This window comes from Arachis stenosperma, chromosome 9 (assembly GCF_014773155.1).
Source record: "Arachis stenosperma cultivar V10309 chromosome 9, arast.V10309.gnm1.PFL2, whole genome shotgun sequence".
Lineage (NCBI taxonomy): Eukaryota > Viridiplantae > Streptophyta > Magnoliopsida > Fabales > Fabaceae > Arachis > Arachis stenosperma.
In genome coordinates, this window is record NC_080385.1 from 136,022,837 (window position 1) to 136,040,134 (window position 17,298).

General features: G+C 39.4%; 1 non-coding gene across 1 annotated transcript; it reads right to left on the reverse strand.

The window, feature by feature from the left end:
- Positions 1–16,417: 16,417 nt before the first annotated feature.
- LOC130952022 (small nucleolar RNA R71) lies at positions 16,418–16,525 on the reverse strand. The gene has a single exon (XR_009074204.1). It is a non-coding gene; the product is annotated as a small nucleolar RNA R71 (small nucleolar RNA).
- Positions 16,526–17,298: the final 773 nt, after the last annotated feature.

Below are 17,298 nucleotides of genomic sequence, written 5' to 3' on the forward strand. Positions count from 1 at the left end.
AAGAAAGAAGAAGAAGAAGAAGAAGAAGAAAATATGGTAGTGAGGGAGAGAGGTAGGTTCGGCTTAGGGGAAGAAGGAGGGGTTGTGTTGTGTGAAAATGAAGTAGAATGGAAGGGTATTTATAGGGAAAGGGGGGGAGGTATTTTCGGCCATTTGGGTGGGAATGGGAGGGAAATTGGTTTGAATTTTTGAAGGTAGGTGGGGTTTATGGGGAAGAGTGGGCGGATGTGAGTGGTGAATGGGTTAATTGGGAAGAGGAATTGAGGTGATTGGTGAAAGGTGTTGGGAAGTGTAACATGGGGAAGAGTGAATTTGGATTAGGAGAGTGTGATTAGGATTAAAAGGTAAGGTGGGAATATGTTAGGTGGGGATCCTGTGGGGTCCACAGATCCTGAGATGTCAAGGAATTCCATCCCTGCACCAAATAGGCATGTAAAAATGCCTTCGTGCATCATTCTGGCGTTTAAACGCCCATTGGTGCACATTCTGGGCGTTCAACGCCCATGTAAAGCATGTTTCTGGCGTTGAACGCCAGTTTCATGCTTGTTACTGGCGTTCAGCGCCAGTTTTTCCTCTCTGGGCACATTCCTGGCGTTCAGCGCCAGAATGTTGCTTGTTTCTGGCGTTCAGCGCCAGAATGGTGCTCTGTTCTGGCGTTGAACGCCAGCTAGATGCATCTTACTGGCGTTGAACGCCAGTCTGTGCGTCCTCCAGGGTGAAAATTTTTTCTTCTGCTGTTTTTGATTCTGTTTTTAATTTTTATGATTTTTTTCGTGACTCCTCATGATCATGTACCTAATAAAACACAAAATAACAATAAAATAGAATAAAATAAAATAAGATAAATAAAATTGGGTTGCCTCCCAACAAGCGCTTCTTTAATGTCAATAGCTTGACAGTGGCTCTCATGGAGCCACAAGGTGAGCAGGTCAATGTTGTATAGTTGTCCACACCAAACTTAGAGTTTGGATATGGGATCTTAACACCAAACTTAGAGTTTGGTTGTGGCCTCACAACACCAAACTTAGAGTTTGACTGTGAAGGCTCTTCTTGACTCTGAACTGAGAGAAGCTCTTCATGCTTACTCTCTTCTGTCACAGAGGGATGGCCATGTGCCTTAAACACAAGGTATTCCCCATTCAATTGAAGGACTAATTCGCCTCTGTTGACATCTATCACAGCTCCTGCTGTGGCTAGGAAAGGTCTTCCAAGGATGATGCAATCATCTTCTTCCTTCCTAGTGTCTAGGATTATGAAAACAGCAGGGATGTAAAGGCCTTCAACCTTTACTAACACGTCCTCTACTATTTCATAAGCTTGTCTCAATGACTTGTCTGCCAGTTGTAATGAGAACAAGGCAGGTTGTACCTCAATGATCCCCAGCTTCTCCATTACAAAGAGTGGCATTAGATTTATCCCTGACCCCAGATCACACAGAGCCTTTTCAAAGATCATGGTGCCTATGGTACAGGGTATTAAGAACTTGCCAGGATCTTGTTTCTTTGAGGTAGAATTTTCTGAATCCAAGTATCCAGTTCATTAATGAGCAAGGAGGTTCACTTTCCAAAGTCTCATTACCAAATAACTGGCATTCAGCTTCATGATAGCTCCTAAGTATTGAGCAACTTGCTCTCCAGTCACATCTTCATCCTCTCAGAGGAAGAATAGTCTTCAGAGCTCATGAATGGCAGAAGGAGATCAATGGAATCTCTATGGTCTCTGTATGAGCCTCAGATTCCTTTGGGATCCTTAATAGGAACTCCTTCTGCTTGAGGGACGTCCCAGGAGGTCTTCCTCACTAGGATTTTCGTCCTCCTCCTCCCTTGTGCATTCGGCCATATTGACTATGTCAATGGCCTTGCACTCTCCTTTTGGATTCTCTTCTGTATTGCTTGGGAGAATACTGGGAGGAGTTTCAATGACTTTCTTACTCAGCTGGCCCACTTGTGCCTCTAGATTTCTAATGGATGATCTTGTTTCACTCATGAAACTGAAAGTGGCCTTTGACAGATCAGAGACTATATTGGCTAAATTAGAAGTGTTTTGTTCAGAATTCTCTGTCTGTTGCTGAGAAGATGATGGATATGGCTTGCTATTGCCCAGCCTATTACGTCCACCATTTAAAGCCTTGTTGAGGCTTTTGTTGATCCTTCCATGAGAAATTTGGATGATTTTCTCCATGATGAGTTATAGGTGTTTCCATAAGGTTCACCCATGTAATTAACCTCTGCCATGGCAGGGTTCTCAGATCATAAGCTTCTTCAGAAGCTGCCTCTCAGTACTGTTGGTGCATGTTGCAATGTTGGATGCATGTTGCAATCCATTCAGATTTTGAGAGATCATGTTGACCTGTTGAGTCAACACTTTGTTCTGAGCCAATATGGCATTCATAGTATCAATTTCAAGAACTCCTTTCTTCTGAGATATCCCATTGTTCACGGAATTCCTCTCAGAAGTGTACATGAACTGGTTATTTGCAACCATGTCAATGAGCTCTTGAGCCTCTTCAGGCGTTTCTTCAGGTGAATAGATCCACCTGCAGAATGGTCCAATGACATTTTCGAAAATTCAGAGAGACCATAATAGAATATATCTAAAATGGTCCATTCTGAAAACATGTCAGATGGACATCTTTGGTCAGCTGCTTGTATCTTTCCCAAGCTTCATAGAGGGATTCACCATTTTTGTTTGAAGGTTTGAACATCCACTCTCAGCTTGCTCAGCTTTTGAGGAGGAAAGAATTTATCTAAGAATGCAGTGACAAGCTTATCCCATGAGTCCAGGCTATCCTTGGGTTGTGAATCCAACCATACTCTAGCTCTGTCTCTTACAGCAAAAGGGAAAAGCATGAGTCTGTAGATATCAGGATCAACTCCATTCGTCTTTACAGTCTCACAGATCTGCAAGAACTCAGTTAAAAACTAATAAGGATCTTCAGATGGAAGTCCATAAAACTTGCAGTTTTGTTGCATTAAAGCAACTAGTTGAGGCTTAAGCTCAAAGTTATTGGCTCCAATGGCAGGAATGGAGATGCTTCTTCCATCAAACTTGGATGTTGGCTTTGTGAAGTCACCAAGCATTCTCCTTGCATTATTATTATTTTCGGCTGCCATCTCCTTCTCTTGTTCGAAAATTTCTGAAAGGTTGTTTCTGGATTGTTGTAATTTAGCTTCTCTTAATTTTCTCTTCAGAGTCCGTTCAGGTTCTGGATCAATTTCAACAAGAGTGCCTTTATCCTTGTTCCTGCTCATATGAAAGAGAAGAAAATAAGAAAAGAAAGAGGAATCCTCTATGTCACAGTATAGAGATTCCTTTATGTTAGTAGAAAAAGAAAGTGGTAGAAGAATGAAGAAGGAGATTCGGTTTTTTTGGATGAACAGAGGTGAAGAGAAGTGTTAGTAATTAAATAATTAAATAGAAGAAGAAAAGAGGAGGGAAATTTCGAAAAAAAATTTAAAAAGAGGTTAGTAATTTTCGAAAATTAGAAGTAAAATGTAATTAAAATTTAAAACATGAAACAATTAATTAATTAAAAAGAACTTTTGAAAAAGGGGTGAGATATTTTCGAAAATTAGAGAGGGAAAAGTAGTTAGGTGGTTTTGAAAAAGATAAGAAACAAACAAAAAGTTAGTTAGTTGATTGAAAAAGATTTGAAATCAAATTTGAAAAAGATAAAAAGATAATAAGTTAGATAAAGATTTTTTTGAAATCAAATTTTGAAAAAGATAAAATTTTTGAAAAAGATCAAAATAAAAGATAAAAAGATTTAATTTAAAAATTTTGAAATTATTTACTTCACTAACAAGAAACTACAAGATAAGATTCTAGAACTTAAAGATTGAACCTTTCTTAACAAGAAAGTAACAAACTTCAAATTTTTGAACCAATCACATTAATTATTAGTGAATTTTCGAAAATATGATGTAAAGATAAGGAAAAGATTTTGAAAATAATTTGAAAAATGTTTTTGAAATTTTCAAAAAATAGAAAAAATGAAAAAGATATGATTTTTGAAAAAGATTTTGAAAAGATAAGAGTTTTAAAATTGAAATTTTGACTTGACTTGTAAGAAACAACTAATTTTGAAAATTTTTGACCAAGTCAACCCAAAATTTCGAAAATTTGGAGGGAAATAAGGAAAATATATTTTTTTTTTGATTTTCGAATTTTTAATTATGAGAGAGAAAAACAACAAAAATACTCAATGCATGAAATTTTTAAATCAAAACAATGAATGCATGCAAGAATGCTATGAATGTCAAGATGAACACCAAGAACACTTTGAAGATCATGATGAACATCAAGAACATATTTTTGAAAAATTTTTTTGATGCAAAGAAAATATGCAAGACACCAAACTTAGAAATTTTTTTTAATGCTTGGAAAATATGAATGCAAAGATGCACATAAAAAACAAGAAAAGACACAAAACAAGAAAACATCAAGATCAAACAAGAAGACTTACCAAGAACATCTTGAAGATCATGAAGAACACTATGAATGCATGGGATTTTCGAAAAAATGCAAGAAAAATTTTTAAAGCATGCAATTGACACCAAACTTAAAAATTGACTCAAGACTCAAACAAGAAACACAAAATAATTTTTTTATTTTTATGATTTTATGAATTTTTTTTGAATTTTTATTAATTTTTTTGAAAATAAAGTTTAGAAAAACGAGAAATAAAAGAAAAATTTTGAAAAAGATTTTTGAAAAGAAAATTACCTAATCTTGAGCAACAAGATGAACCGTCAGTTGTCCATACTCGAACAATCCCCGGCAACGGCGCCAAAAACTTGGTGGACGAAATTGTGATCCTTAATTGATGATTCTTTGGCATGTGCCAAAAAGAAATCTAACTCAGCACTTTCTTTTCACAACTCCGTTCAACTAACCAGCAAGTGTACTGGGTCGTCCAAGTAATAAACCTTACGTGAGTAAGGGTCGATCCCACAGAGATTGTTGGTATGAAGCAAGCTATGGTCACCTTGTAAATCTCAGTTAGGCAGATTAAAACTGTTTATGGTTTCGAAAATTATGTAAAAAGAAGAAATAATAAAAGGGATAGAATACTTATGCAGATTCATTGGTGGGAATTTCAGATAAGCGAATGGAGGTACTGTATGGCTTAAGAACGCCTGCTACCCTCCTGCTTCAACTCAATCCTTCTTACTCCTTTCCATGGCAAGCTGTTTATAGGGGTTCACCGTTCGACGATGGCTACTTTCAATCCTCTCGGGAAAATGGTCCTCTGCGGCTGTCACTCGCATGGCTAATCGTCTGGAGGCATCACCTGGCCGAAGGCTACATCCCATCCTCGCAGTGAAAACTACGCTCACGCGCTCTGTCACAGCACGGCTAATCACTGGTTGGTTCCCGCGCCTACTGGAATAGAATCCCTTGATTCTTTTGCGTTTGTCACTAACGCCCAGCACTTGCGAGTCTGAAGCACGTCACAGTCATTCATTACCGGAATCCTACTCGGAATACCACAGACAAGGTTAGACTTTCCGGATTCCCAGGATCCTACTCGGAATACCACAGACAAGGTGAGACTTTCCGGATCCTCATAAATGCCGCCATCTATCTAGCTTATACCACGAAGATTCTGTTGGGGAATCTAAGAGATACACATTCAAGCTCTGTTGCATGTAGAACAGAAGTGGTTGTCAATCACGTGCGTTCATAAGTGAGAATGATAATGAGGGTCATATAATCATCACATTCATCATGTTCTTGGGTACGAATGAATATCTTGGAATAAGAATAAGAGAGAATTGAATGAAAGAAAATAGAATTGCATTAATACTTGAGGTACAGCAGAGCTCTACACCCTTAATCTATGGTGTGCAGAAACTCCACCGTTGAAAATACATAAGTAAAAGGTTCAGGCATGGCCGAATGGCCAGCCCCCTAAAACGTGATCAATAGTCTCTTAGGATGAAGAATAAAACAAAACTGAGACCAAAGATATCTAATACATTAGTAAATCATCCTATTTATAATAAACTAGCTCCTAGGGTTTACATGAGTAAGTAATTGATGCATAAATCCACTTCTGGGACCCACTTGGTGTATGCTTGGGCTGAGCTTGATCAATCCACGAGCTGAGTCTCCTCTTGGAGTTGAACTCCAAGTTATGACGTGTTTTGGGCATTCAACTCCGGATCATGACGTTTTTCTGGCGTTTAACTCCAGACAGCAGCATGAACTTGGCGTTCAACGCCAAGTTACGTCGTTGAGAGCGCGCCAATTGGAGTTCTGTAGCTCCAGAAAATCCATTTCGAGTGCAGGGAGGTCAGATTCCAACAGCATCAGCAGTCCTTTTGTCAGCCTTTTTCAGAGTTTTGCTCAAATCCCTCAATTTCAGTCAGAATTTACCTGAAATCACAGAAAAACACAAACTCATAGTAAAGTAGTAAAGTCCAGAAATGTGAATTTAACATAAAAACTAAGGAAAACATCCCTAAAAGTAGCTTGAACTTACTAAAAACTACCTAAAAACAATGCCAAAAAGCGTATAAATTATCCGCTCATCAGCTACTAACTTAAAGCACAAGATACAGTTAAGGTATATCAAATATAATAGTATAACATCATAAGAAACCTAGCCACGGCTCACGGAGTTTAAGTCGGCTAGCCATATACAGATCATACATGAATTCAGATAGTAAAACAGCTTATACAATTTTGTTCTCTCAAATACAAGCCTCTGCAAAACAAAATACAAAGTGAGAGACATATATAAAAAAACCAAAAGACTCACCTAGGTGGGTTGCGACTTGCATTTGAAAAACAACAGAAATATGGTATGAGAACCGAGGTTCTCAGTATGGTAATAGTGCCCAGTGATGTGGATATAAGACCCCGGGATGCCAAAGGCAATCCTAGCTCCATATCATCACAGATTCAACTTAGGGCATAGTAAAACAGATAAGCATAATTATATAAATCTTAACATAACTAAACCGGGTACTATATCTTAGGGGAGTTTCTAATTTAAACGAACACCGCTGTCCCACAGCCTTCACCAGCCTACCCTCCATGTGATCCCATCGCCTCCGCCTTCCGAACCTTCTCAATCCCAGTAGAAAGCACAATTATATACAATGTAAGTAAAACACAAGTGGAAGAATAATAAGCAATTAATTCAAGTAGCAATTAGACATGTTATACAAATAGGCAAACAATCTCAAGTCGACAAAGCATACAAACAGATAGAAAATGCACATGATGAATGTCTGCCCTATTGACTGTGATATCACATTGTCGGTTTAACTGCCAACCCGACACATCTCCATAGAGATGTCGCCCTTCAAAATTATCATATGGGAACCCTCGAGATATAGTGCTCGGATCACTGTCCAGGGTTTTGCGCCTGCACGCTCTATAGATCCGAAGGGATGCGAGCGGGATACTCTTGCCTCAGACCTCACATCTCAACGTAAGCGGGATTAACCACCATCCTTATGCCGCCGCCGCTACCTCGATAGGCAGGATTAACCACCGTCCCTATCGGGCACATAACGTCTCATAATCTTAGTACAAATCAGTATTTCAGTGGTTTTCAGAAAACATTTTTAGTTTACATGGATCCATCATCTCATTCAGAGTCCTCGACTCATCTCAACCTCTGTCAATTCATATTTCAGTTTCCCAACATTAACAGTTCATCATTCCTCATCTCATATATTAATCATACCTCATATAATGTCAAACCATCCTCAGTACACCTGAAACCTAATCCTCCATTTTCTAAATTTTCCAAATAATATCATTTAAAGCCCTTAGATTCTCTCCCATGTTTCCAATATCCAAAAATAGGCCCAAAAGTCTAAAAATGGTGTTATAGAAGCTTACAACCTCGTCGGGAAGGTGAAACAGTTGAAAACAAAGTAAAATTTGAGAAACAGGGCGTGTGCGTCCGCACAGGGGTGTGCGTGCGCACGCCCAGGAAGATTTTTAAAAGTGTGTGTACGCACAGAGGTGTGCGTATGCACAGGTATGAAAATTCACATGCCTGTTTACTCGCACAAGCTGTGCTAGCATTGAAAACAGACGGCCCTTCCCGACTTGTGCATGCGCACAGGGGTGTGCGTACGCACAGGTCGCAATTCTTCATTGATGTGCCTGCGCACAAGCTGTGCTAGCACTGCAAACAGCATGCCCTTCCCTGCCTGTGCGTGCGCACAGGTTTATAATTATGCAGGATTGTGCGTGCACACAAAGCTGTGCGTGCGCACATATCAGAAATCATAAAATTATGCAACTTTGTAAAATTTCAAATTTTTAACACCAACTTTGAATGATCATAACTTCCTCTACGAAATTCCAAATCTTTCAAACTTTATATCGTTTCGAAGAGTTTTCAATAAAAATTAATTTTAAACTAATTTCAATCGATTTTGAAAACTGTGACAAAAGTTATGACCAGACAAAGTTCACCAAAAACCCAATTTTACCAAACTTCACAATTTCCTCAATTTCTTACCATACACCTTTCAAACCATACCAAACCATTCAAAACTCTACTTTTCATCAAAATTAACCTTTGTATCATATTACATTCAATCATACCACATTTTCTTTCACATTTCATTATCCACAACTTCAATTATCACATATATAACATATCCACCAATCATTATCATATCATCATCAATTCTCATTATCAACCCAACCATGATTCAAATCAATACTTGACAATACCCATTCATCCATATCCATCACATCTTGACTTCATCATTTAACCACAACAACAATATCAAATTGTTATACTTCATCAACACAAACAATCATCAACAACATAAAATTTACAAACCTATCCTATGGGTCACTAGCCTATGTGTCCATGAATATTATATACTACATAGAAGAAACCGAAACCATACATTGGCTGATTCCCTATATGCACTAAAACCCAAAATGAGCACAAGCAAGCTATCAACTTCAAACCAAGCTTTCAATTCCACTTCAACAAGCACCAATATGTTCCAATAGCTCCCAATTTCACAATAATCAAGCTATATACATATAAATCACCACAAATCAACTTAGGGTTCAATATAAACATAATCTCATAAGGGTTTAATGTCTCTTACCTTTTCCAACTATTTTGATAGCCAAAATTCAATGCTAAGCAAGGATTAAAGCAAACCTAAACATCCAAAATCACAAAACTCATTTAACCCAAAGTCCTAATAAACCCAAAATTTTAGGGAGAGAAACTAAGAGGGATTTGAGCTTTTCTTACCAGTTTCTTATATGGATTTTGTAGAGCTCTTCACAAGGAACACGTAGCCACTGACGGCATGCAAATCGGAGCACCATAGCTTGAGATATCACAAAGAGAAGAGATGTGTGAATAGTGTTCCCTTCTTCCTCTCGTTCCCTCTTTCAAATCTGAAGTGTGTGTGTTTATGAGGTGAGGGTTCATTAAATGAACCTTATATATGTTGGGCTTGGGCCCAACTTGGGCCCCGACAAACCCATTAGTGTTTTTAGCCCGTTTGGCCCAACTTCGAGCTAAACCTTTAAAATTAACTCCCAGTTTTCCATTTCTAATATTTTTCTAAGGTTTTTGACTGTTTCCACTTTTTCTCGTGCGGTACCGGGCAGACTTGAACTGGTTCAATTGCCGGTTCGCAATTTTTCACGGTTTTTCACAAAAAATACATTTTCTGACTCAAAAAGACCCACTGAGTCCAAAAATCACCTTTAAATCCTCTAATTCTCTCTCTAAATTTTTGGAATCAAATTTGGGCAATTAATTACTTAATTAACCGGTTGATTAGTTGCGGTTCTTACATTCTCCCCACCGAATAAGAAATTTCACCCTCAAAATTTGAATTACCTGAGAAGAGCTCGGGGTAGTCCTTTCACATTTCGGACTCCAACTCCCAAGTATGCTCCTCAACTCCTGCTCGCTCCCAAGCAAATTTAACCAATGAGACTTCCTTTCCTCGTAGCTTCTTTACACTAGTGCCGTCGATTCTCACTGGCGTCACTTGGAAAGTCAAGTTCTCCTTTAACTGGACCAATTTAAGCTCTAATACATGAGCCGCATCTGATGTGTACTTATGGAGTTGTGACATGTGGAATACATCATGCAAGTTAGACAGATGAGGTGGCAGAACTACTTGATACGCCACCGGCCCGAATCGCCTCAGAATCTCAAAGAGTCCAATGAACCTCAGATTCAACTTCTTGGTCTTGATCGCTTTTCCGATCCCAGTTGTCGGTGTAACCCTTAAAAATACATGTTCTCCCACTTCGAACTCTAATGGTTTCCTTCTCCGATCCGCATAACTCTTTTGTCGACTCTGAGTAGTTAGAATCCTTGCACGAATCTTTTTAATGTTCTCAGTAGTCTCCGTTATCAAATCAGGACCCAAAACGCTTGCTTCACTGGATTCATACCAATAAAATCCATCGTTATTCCTTCCCACTTCCACTGAGGGATCTCAAGTGGCTGTAACATCCCCGACGGCTTCTGATGCTCTATCTTTACCTTCTGACACGTCAGGCACTTGGATACTACTGTAGCTACATCTCCTTTCATCCCAAGCCACTAGAACATCTTCTTTAAGTCATAATACATCTTCCTTCTTCCAGGATGAATAGAAAACCCACTGTTATGAGCTTCCGACAACAAATTCTGTCTCAAACTTCCAACATCCAGTACACAAATTCTCCCTTTATATCTCTACAACCCTTCATCATCCTTAGTGAATTCTTCATGCCTCTTCTCACCAACTGGTGGAAAATATTGCTGAAGCTTCTGCTCAATGGCACACCATGCAACCTTCTATCTCCTTGATATACAATCTTGCTAACTCCTCCATAGAGTAGTTTACTCGAATAGGTAGAAAATGAGCGGATTTGGTTAAGCGATCCACGATCACCCAAACTGCATCAAATCACGGCCTAGTCCTCGGCAAACCGGTCACAAAATCCATCGCGATTCCTTCCCACTTCCACTGAGGGATCTCAAGTGGCTGTAACATCCCCGACGGCTTCTGATGCTCTATCTTTACCTTCTGACACGTCAGGCACTTGGATACTACTGTAGCTACATCTCCTTTCATCCCAAGCCACCAGAACATATTCTTTAAGTTATAATACATCTTTGTGCTTCCGGGATGAATAGAAACCCACTGTTGTGAGCTTCCGACAACAAATTCTATCTCAAACTTCCAACATCCAGTACACAAATTCTCCCCTTATATCTCCACAACCCTTCATCATCCTTAGTGAATTCTTCACGCTTCTTCTCACCAACTGGTGGAAACTATTGCTGAAGCTTATGCTCAACGGCACACCATGCAACCTTCTATCTCCTTGATATAAAATCTTGCTAACTCCTCCATAGAGTAGTTTACTCGAATAGGCAGAAAATGAGCATATTTGGTTAAGCGATCCACGATCACCCAAACCGCATCAAATCCCGACCTAGTCCTCGGTAAACCGGTCGCAAAATCCATCGCGATTCCTTTCCACTTCCACTGAGGGATCTCAAGTGGCTGTAACATCCCCGGCGGCTTCTGATGCTCTATCTTTACCTTCTGACACGTCAGGCACTTGGATACTACTATAGCTACATCTTCTTTCATCCCAAGCCACCAGAACATCTTCTTTAAGTCATAATACATCTTCGTGCTTCCAGGATGAATAGAAAACCCACTGTTGTGAGCTTTCGACAACAAATTCTGTCTCAAACTTCTAACATCCAGTACACAAATTCTCCCCTTATATCTCCACAGCCCTTCATCATCCTTAGTGAATTCTTCACGCCTCTTCTCACCAACTGGTGGAAACTATTGCTGAAGCTTCTGCTCATCTTGCTGAGTCCTTTGTTTTTCTGATTTAAATGTGCTTGAGACCTGTAACTGGTTCAAACAAGCTCTTCTGGCAACTTTACCAATATCCAGCTTAAGATCCACAAACTTATCTACTAGCTCCTCTTCCTTAATCCTCATCCAAGCTATTGTTAAGGAATTCCGACTCAAAGAGTCTGCTATCACATTTGCCTTTCCAGGGTGATGACTCAACTCGAAATCATAATCTTTAAGCAACTCCATCCACCTTCTCTGGCGCATATTAAGCTCCTTCTGATCAAAGATGTACCTGAGACTCTTATGATCAGAAAAGACGCTAAACCTTACTCCGTACAAGTAGTGTCTCCAAATCCTCAATGCAAACACAATTGCCGCTAATTCCAAGTCATGAGTTGGATAATTCACCTCATGCGATCTCAGCTGACGCGATGCGTAAGCCACCACATTTTGGTGTTGCATCAACACGCAACCCAAACCCTTCAAGGAAGCATCACAGTACACTTCGAATGGTTCATGCAGTTCTGGCAAAATAAAACTGGCGCTGAAGTTAACTTCTACTTCAAGTCTGAAAACTCTCTTCACACTCCGACGTCCACATAAAAGGCACCTCTTTCCTTGTTAATTTTGTCATCAGTAGTGCAATTTGGGAGAATCCTTCAATGAATTTTCGGTAATATCCGGCCAAGCCCAAGAAACTTCAGACTTCCGTCACCGTCGTTGGTCTTTCCCATTCCATTACTGCTTCTATCTTAGAAGGATCTACGCCTATCCCTCATTTGCTCACCACGTGACCCAAGAACTTTACTTCCTCCTTCCAGAACTAGCACTTGGACAACTTAGCATACAAATTATGCTCCTTTAAGATTTGCAACACAATCCTTAAGCGCTCCTCGTGCTCTTTTTCCATCTTAAAGTAAACTAAGATGTCGTCTATGAAAACCACCACGAATTTATCCAAAAAGGGATGAAAGACGCTGTTCGTGTAATCCATGAAAATAGCAGGTGCATTCGTTAACCCAAAGGACATCACCGCAAACTCGTAGTGCCCATAGCGCGTCCTAAACGCGGTCTTAGGGATGTCATCCTCCTTCACCCTTATCTGTTGGTAACTGGATCTCAAATCGATTTTGGAAAACACCCCAGCTCTTTGCAGTTGTTCTATCAAGTCATCTATCTTTGGCAGCGGGTACTTGTTCTTCACAGTTACTTTGTTTAGCTGTCGGTAATCCACACACAATCGCATTCCTCTATCTTTCTTCTTTACCAATAAAATTGGCACTCCCCACGGTGATACACTCAGTCGAATGAACCTCTTGTTCAGAAGCTCCTCCAACTGAGTTGATGAGCGGATAATTTGTACGCTTTTTGGCATTGTTTTTAGTATGTTTTTAGTATATTTGGTTGAGTTTTTAGTATTTTTTTTAGTTTTTAGTTAAAATTCACTTTTCTGGACTTTACTATGAGTTTGTGTATTTTTCTGTGACTTCAGGTATTTTCTGGCTGAAATTGAGGGACCTGAGCAAAAAATCTGATTCAGAGACTGAAAAGGACTGCGGACACGAAAATGCTTCAATGCTCACCCCAAGCACACACCAAGTGGGCCCGGAAGTGGATTTTTATTCATTTACTCATCTTTGTAATTCTTAAGCTACTAGTTCCCTATAATAGGACCTTTTGCTATTGTAATTTTCATCTTTGGACATCTAGTTCTTTGATCACTGGGGCTGGCCTCACGGCCATGCCTAGACCTTGTTCTTATGTATTTTCAAACGGTGGAGTTTCTACACACCATAGATTAAGGTGTGGCTCTGCTGTACCTCGAGTATTAATGCAATTACTATTGTTCTTCTCTATTCAATTCCGCTTGGTTCTTGTTCCAAGATATCACTTGTTCTTCAACTTGATGATGTGATATCCGTGACACTCATCATCATTCTCACCTATGAACGTGTGAACTGACACCACCTCCGTTCTACCTTAGATTGGGTGAATATCTCTTGGATTCCTGATACACGCTCGCCTGACAACCGAGCCCAGCCATCCGTGAGATCAGAGTCTTCATGGTATAGGCTAGAACTGATGGCGGCATTCAAGAGAATCCGGAAGGTCTAACCTTGTCTGTGGTATTCTGAGTAGGATTCAATGATTGAATGACTGTGACTGCTTCAAACTCCTGAGGGCGGGACGTTAGTGACAGACGCAAAGAATCACTGGATTCTATTCCGGCCTGATTGAGAACCGACAGATGGATAGCCGTGCCGTGACAGGGTGCGTTGAACATTTCCACTGAGAGGGGAGTAGCCACTGACAACGGTGAAACCCTTGCATAAGCTTGCCATGGAAAGGAGTAAGAAGGATTGGATGAAGACAGTAGGAAAGCAGAGAGACGGAAGGGACAGAGCATCTCCATTCGCTTATCTGAAATTCTCACCAATGGAATACATAAGTATCTCTATCTTTATCTTTATGTTTTATTCATCATCTATACCCATTTGAGTCTGCCTGACTAAGATTTACAAGGTGACCATAGCTTGCTTCATACCAACAATCTCCGTGGGATCGACCCTTACTCGCGTAAGGTTTATTACTTGGACGACCCAGTGCACTTGTTGGTTAGTTGTGCGAAGTTGTAGTGATCACGATTTCGCCCACCAAGTTTTTGGCGCCGTTGCCGGGGATTGTTTCGTGTATGGACAACTGACAGTTCATCTTGTTGCTTAGATTAGGTATTTTTTTTTCAGAATTTCTTTAAAAATGAATTCTAGAGTTTCATGATGATCTGTTGAAATCTGGCTGGCTGAGAAGCCATGTCTAACCTTATTGGACCGAGGTTTCAACTCATCATCACAAGAGCTTGTTGATCTCTATCAATCTTACTGTTGGAGCAATGATCTGCTAAGGCTTGGCTGGCCATTGGCCATGTCTAGTGTTTTGGACCGAAGCTTTCTTTGAAAGCTTGGCTGGCTGTGAAGCCATGTCTAATTCCTGGACCGGAGTCTTAGACTAGCATTGCAATGATTCCTGGAATTCAAATTAAGAATTCTGAAACCTTTATTTTCTATTTTCATATAATTTTCGAAAAAAGCACAAAAAAAAAACCAAAAAGATTTTATGTTTCTTGTTGAGTCTAGTGTCTTATTTTAAGTTTGGTGTCTTGCATGCATGGTTTATTTGATCTTGGTTCTATTTTCAAGTCAATAATACAGGGAACTGAAGATTCAGAACATGCAGTAGAGGAATTACACAGAAAAAGCTGGGCGCTCAAAACGCCCAGTGAAGAAGGACGGACTGGCGTTTAAACGCCAGCCAGGGTGCCTGGTTGGGCGTTTAACCCCCAAAAAGGTAGTGCATTGGGCGTTAAACGCCAGAATGTGCACCATTCTGGGCGTTTAACGCCAGGATGGCACAAGAGGGAGGATTTTGTTTTCGAATCAATTTTTTTCAAGTTTTCAAAGTTTTTCAAAATCAAATCTTTTTCAAATCAAATCTTTTCAATCAATCTTTTTTCAAAATCAATTTCTTTCCCTTTTCAAAGATACTTGCTAACAATTAATGATTTGATTGAACAATTCAAGTATGTTGCCTTTTCTGTTGAGAAAGGTTTAATGTTTGAATCATAACTTTTCTTGTTAGGCAAGTCATTAATTTTTAAAATCAAATCTTTTTAAATTATTTTCAATCATATCTTTTTAATCACATCTTTTTCAAAATAGTTTTCAATCATATCTTTTTAAATTCTAATTTCAAATTCTTTTTCAAAAATTACTTGATTTCTTTCCCACTCTTGGTTTTCGAAAATCAATTAAAGTTTTTCAGAATACTTTCAAAATCTTTCACTTAATTTTCGAAAATTTCTTCCTCTCTTCTCATCCTTCTATTTATGGAGTACCACTCCTTCTCAATGCACAATTCGAACTCTATCTGATTAAGTTCGAATTCTTCTACCTCTTCCTTCTAATTTTCTTCTTCTCTGACACCTCAAAGAATCTCTATATTGTGACATAGAGGATTCCATATTTTCATGTTCTCTTCTCTTTTATATGAGCAGGAACAAAGACAAAGGCATTCTTGTTGAAGCTGACCCTGAACCTGAAAGGACCTTGAAGCGAAAGCTAAGAGAAGCTAAGGCACAACTCTCTGTAGAGGACCTAACAGAAATCTTCAAAGAAGAAGACATGGCAGCCGAAAACAACAACAATGCAAACAATGCAAGGAAGGTGCTGGGTGACTTTACTGCACCTACTCCCGACTTCTATGGGAGAAGCATCTCTATCCCTGCCATTGGAGCAAACAACTTTGAGCTTAAGCCTCAATTAGTTTCTCTAATGCAACAGAATTGCAAGTTCCATGGACTTCCATTAGAAGATCCTCATCAGTTCTTAGCTGAATTCTTGCAAATCTGTGACACTGTCAAGTCTAATGGGGTTGACCCTGAGGTCTACAGACTTATACTTTTCCCTTTTGCTGTAAGAGACAGAGCTAGAATATGGTTGGACTTACAACCTAAAGACAGCCTGAACTCTTGGAAAAAGCTAGTCAATGCCTTCTTGGCAAAGTTCTTTCCACCTCAAAAATTGAGTAAGCTTAGAGTGGAAGTCCAAACCTTCAGACAGAAGGAAGGTGAATCCCTCTATGAAGCTTGGGAAAGATACAAACAATTGATCAGAAAATGTCCTTCTGACATGCTTTCTGAATGGAGCATCATAGGTATTTTCTATGATGGTCTGTCTGAACTATCCAAGATGTCTTTGGATAGCTCTGCTGGAGGATCTCTTCATCTGAAGAAGACACCTGCAGAAGCTCAAGAACTAATTGAAATGGTTGCAAATAACCAATTCATGTACACTTCTGAAAGGAATCCTGTGAACAATGGTACTAATTAGAAGAAAGGAGTTCTTGAGATTGATACTCTGAATGCCATTCTAGCTCAGAACAAAATATTGACTCAGCAAGTCAATTTGATTTCTCAAAGTCTGTCTGGAATGCAAAATACACCAAGCAGTACTAAGGATGCTTCATCTGAAGAAGAAGCTTATGATCCTAAGAACCCTTCAATGGAAGAGGTGAATTACATGGGAGAACCCTATGGAAACACCTATAATTCTTCATGGAAAAATCATCCAAATTTCTCATGGAAGAAATCAAGAGAGACCTCAACAAGGTTTCAACAACAATAATGGTGGAAGAAACAGGTTTAGCAACGGCAAGCCTTTTCCATCATCTTCTCAGCAACAGACAGAGAATTCTAAGCAGAACCACTCTGACTTAGCAACCATGGTCTCTGATCTAATCAAAACCACTCAAAGTTTCATGACTGAAACAAGATCCTCCATTAGAAACTTGGAGGCACAAGTGGGTCAGCTGAGCAAGAAAGTTACTGAACTCCCTCCTAGTACTCTTCCAAGCAATACAGAAGAAAATCCAAAAGGAGAGTGCAAGGCCATCAACATGGCCGAATTTG